The 4,938-nt window shown below is 39.0% G+C and overlaps 1 long non-coding RNA gene across 1 annotated transcript in view; it reads right to left on the reverse strand.

The window, feature by feature from the left end:
* The window catches only part of LOC109297091, a 9,122-nt gene extending 7,082 nt beyond the window's left edge, over positions 1–2,040 (reverse strand). Inside the window, exon 1 of the long non-coding RNA XR_002097201.1 lies at positions 2,029–2,040. This is a non-coding gene — a long non-coding RNA (uncharacterized LOC109297091). The remainder of the gene's footprint in view (positions 1–2,028) is intronic.
* Positions 2,041–4,938: the final 2,898 nt, after the last annotated feature.

Consider the following 4,938-nt stretch of genomic DNA (forward strand, 5'->3'; position numbering starts at 1 on the left):
TATATATATATATATATATATATATAAATAAAATGAAATGTATGTCTAGGTGTATGTATGTTTGCTTATAACTTGAGAATGGCTGGTCCTATCTACTCTAAACTTTCCAAAATCACTGGATATCACCCAAGGAAAATTATAGGTGGTTATTTTTCACTTGACCCTTTTTGGGACTTCCAGTGACTATTTAACAGAACAATACTTTTCACACGGACAGTTACATGTGCCTTGCTCCAGAGTTAGTAGTCAAAGAGGGTTGTATATACTGGTGCCAACAGGAAACACTGCAAACATTGTTTACAAAGAGGTTCTACAATTAAGATCATTCATTTGGATGTCATTTGAAATGTCACTCCACGTTAAATATTAAATGTTAAATATGTTGTACTATATTCTTTAAAAATGAACATTATTTTGACCTAAATATGTTTTACCAGGTTCTTTGAAAATAAACAAATGCTTACAAAAAAAATGACCTGGGAGAAGAACGGGTCCTCCACTAATGCTCACTAAAAATAAGGATGAAAAACTGTAACAGCCATTCAGTGTAAACACACGTAGGTTTTTTTAAAGTATATTTTAGAACATAACTGCATTCCCAAAGGATTCACCTGCTTTGCTAAGAAAAGCTGCTTATGGCCCCCTCATGGGTCAGAGGAGATTATATAATTAGAAGGCAGCACTGGCCCTAGCTTAATGACAAGCAAGTATACCATCCAAGAAGCAGATAGTGACTCTTGTGAATGAGGTATGTTGGGAAGAGGCACAAGGTAAGATACAATAAAAGGATGTGCTCACAGCGCAGAGGGACCAATAAAAGTAATGGACATCATTCAGACTCAATCTTGAGATGGGTATGATGCCACATTATAAATTAAAAATAACAAGCAGTCTATTTAGATAAGCAATTGGAGAGACAGAAATATTTATTAAAACACATGTCTATGTTTATGAAACATTTTTGTGAAGTAGTAGGCAAATAGCATTCTTTTTATTAATGTGTCTGAAGAACTCTAATAAGCAAATGGGGCAGGGGCAAGGGAGCAGAGGTTTCCGGTCTGGAAGGAATATTTTTTCGTCTAAGCAAAAAGACACATTTATCCTAGTCTGAGGTGATGTAATTATGCTATAATGCAGATTTATTCAGAGCCAAAACTGGCAAGCTACTGAGTTCTCTGAAACTTATTTCTATGTATGTATTTATTTATGCACACACACAGAGTTGGCAAAAACAAAACTATTCCCAATTGACATTCCTGCACAAAGGAAAAGCATAGTACAAAATTAAGAAGTTCAACTTTGTGTTTTACTCAGATGACTGGAACACTAAAAGAAGACACTGGTATTGTATTTTTAGTTTTTAAACACTAGATATATTTAAAAACTTCTAAAATAACTGGTAAAAATAGGCAGTTTGGGGCATAACAGAAAGGGATGCTTATAATTTGTTCAAGTGAGTGTATCCTCCATTTGTCTTGCTGTTGAAGTTTTGAAACTCCAGATACTGTTGGCTAATGACATAACTGTACCACAGGATAAAATAAAAATGATATTTTTGCAAAAGTGTTCTTGATTTTTACACTTACATTGAACAAGTTAACCATGTTAAATTTAGCATACAAATCTCTTTCCTGCAATTTGTTTACCTCTCATTTCACCTAGGATGGGCAATAAAAATAGACTAGTAACACTGATTTTCAGGCAATTTGTAAGTTGATTTCACTTCCTACTTTTCATTTTCTTGGTGAGATGCTAATGATAGGAATGCAAACAGCTGGAGAAGTTCAAATCAAAACAACAGAAAAAAGCAATGGAAACATTTTCACTGATAACATGTAAGATCAGTGAGTCCTAACATTGGAAGTTTCATTTTCAGTAAAAGCCAATTTAGAAAAATCCAACTCTGTTTTACTGCTAGATGCGTTTGAGACAAGCCAACAGCATCTATTTCAAGGAATGCGTCAAATATGAAGGAAACCTTATACCAGACCAGATTATTAGTTCACCTTCTATAATATTTTGTGCGACACCAGCAGGACTGAGAGCCTTCAGTCACTCAGGGTTTCTTCTTGATGAGCTGTTATTTTAAGGCACCTATACATGTGACGGACCTTTGATCTGATGCATACTAATTAGCATGCATCAGAGCCGACTTGATTAATCAAATCCGCTGCGAGTCTGCTGGAGCATGCTAAATAGCTAGCTCCAGCAGCCTCCGCATCACGTGTATTCAGTGTCCCTGCATTTCAAAATGGCGGTGCAGGCGCTTTAACTAAAGCTTATCAAACAAGCTTTAGTTCATTCAATTCAATTTATTAAGGATTCGGGCTAAATGCCATGCTCCTGCAGATGACATAGAGCATTAGTTAAAGCATCCCTGACACCATTTTGAAGTGTGGGACACTGAATGCATGTAATGCTGCAGGTGCTTAAATTAGAATGGCTCTGAGATTCTGCTGTGAGTTGTTCTGAAAGCCACTCTAATTAAAGTGTGCCCCCCTCCACTCCAGAACATGTGTTTAGACACCCTTAGAATCCAGCAGTGTGTGAATTTTTAAAATAGATTGCTCCAATGCACGCTACCTTGTACTCATCAACATAAAGTTGTGCTTGTCATCATGCTGCTCATGCATTTATCATTGCTAGGCCCTAGTCCAGTTAAGCTAGAGTAGCGTCCGATAAGAATGGCATCCCAATTTGTCTCATCTGTAGCTTCTGACACCTTTCAATGCATGCCTTTCTTAGGGCATCAAGAACTTAAACATCCACTCCAATCTGGAACCACAGATGCTTCCTATTAATCATGTATTTATTTACTTATTTAAGCATGCTATTTGCTTTTATTTGGGAGTTTTTAAACCATGACAGAACTGTGCGTTTTAGTCTGTAGCTGTCTATTTTCATCAACAACTTGAACAGCTTTTTGCAAAGGATAGTTAAGCCTCAGTTTGTTTGGATGATGCACTACAGAAACCCAAAGACCACCATATTTATGACCACGAGACCTGCAATCACCCCAAGCACACCAAAAAAAGCCGTAATCTACAGTCAGGCCCTCAAATACCACTGTGTCTGCTCCGAGGAGAACACTTGTAACGCCCACCTGGCTAGCCTAAATTCTTCCTTTATACAAAAAAGACATTCCAGTAGAGAAATAGGTCATACTTTTAAAGGAGCCACCCTGCAGTAATCTGCTACAGTACAAAAAGAACCCTGCCTATGACCGCACATCCCTGGTGTTTGTCTACCATCCCATGTTGGAACCGATCAGAAATAAGTGTCAAACACCTACAGCCTATACTTGACAAAGCTCAGACCTTGAAAGAAATGTTTTCAGCCTTTCTACTCCTGGCTTTCAAACAACTCCCTCCTAATCTTGCCCAACCCATAATCAGAAACAAACTCCCTACTGCTCAATAAACATCAAATGGGACACAGCCTTCCTCTAGCAATAAATGCTTAACCTGTCAACACAGCTCCTCTGTCACTGCAATCAACACCCCCCCCACACCAAACTCATCAGAATCCATGGATCCTACACATGCCTTATCCAAAATGTGATATACCTGATCCAATGCCCCATGACAACTACAGTACATGGGTGAAACTAAACAGCAACTACACTGTTTGTAGAAAGAGAATGAATTCTCACAGAAAAAATATAAAGGACAGAGACAAACAAACACCATTAGGAGCACGTTCCTCATAGAGCAACCTTTCCCTCTCTGACCTCACTATCCTTGTGCTCGAGGTAAATCTACCCAGCACTTTTAAAATATGAACTTGGGAACTAAAAAACCATAAGCTGGCTGGACAAGATGAACCAAAGACCCTAATATTGCTTTTTTTTATGGCATGTGCTTCCTGAATTTTTCCCACACAGTAAAGGTGATAATGACCCTCCTCCCTTTTGAAAGGCCTTGATTTCCCAGTAATTAGCTTCTTTGCTTCTGTTGTTTGTTAGCTACCCCTGGGAATTTCTCCCCCCCAATGTTTCACAGCTCTATTTTATTTTTTTAAACTATTGCCGTGCTTGCTTTTTTCCTCAGACTTGAAGAGGAATGCTTGCATTAAAAAGTTTGTCTAACTCTATCCCAACAGCAGAGACTCCCTATGCCTGAAGAAGGGCGACTGTGCCAGAAAGCTTGCAAAGAACTTCCCCTAACTTCTCAGTTGGTCTAATAAAAGATATCACACCTACCCAAAGAAACTTGCCTGCCTCTATCCCAACTATGCAGTTGGTCTAATAAAAGATATCGCCCAAAGAAATCCTTGCTTTGCCCATTCTCACAGCTGCAATATCATTTTAACACTACCTTCTTCCCTTGCTTCCTTTTTTCCACCACCATCCAATTTTGTAAGTCTAGCTTACTTCACCAATTGACAGATTGGCTTCAGGCGCATGGCATTAAACATGTATTAGAGCCCCACTGGTTCTGCATCAATGCTAGCTTTAAATCAGATCAGACCCCCACAAACAGCAGGTCAAGAGTAAGGAGCAATTCTCTTGGTAACTGTCCTGGAGAAGGGGAAAATTAATTGTCCGAGCAGGAGTATTCAAGGTCTCATAGGAGCCTCTGTGTTAGGATTTACAGGGTAAACCCTGGATGAGGAAATGTTAAAGTTGGAGTGGTTTGCTACATTTGCATGGCTCTCAGCTTATGCATGCTTAACAATTCGAGTGTACTAGATGCTGCCCGGTGAAACATTCTCCTCTGGAAAGGGCTCTAAGCAAACACGTATGTGTGTGTGGGGTGGCATCCTGCAAATCATTAGTCCAGTCCTCAATTAACTAAGCAAACCTTAAATAAAGGCTTCCTCCCATTTTGAATCTGGCAAAACTGTGCTGCATTCTCCTGACAAGGTATCTGCACTGTAATCTTCTGAGCCAAGCCTCATCCGAATATCAAACGCCTGAAAAAATAAGTGATGTCTGGA

Source organism: Gavialis gangeticus, unplaced genomic scaffold, assembly GCF_001723915.1.
Source record: "Gavialis gangeticus isolate Ggan-Ray unplaced genomic scaffold, GavGan_comp1, whole genome shotgun sequence".
NCBI classification, from domain to species: domain Eukaryota; kingdom Metazoa; phylum Chordata; order Crocodylia; family Gavialidae; genus Gavialis; species Gavialis gangeticus.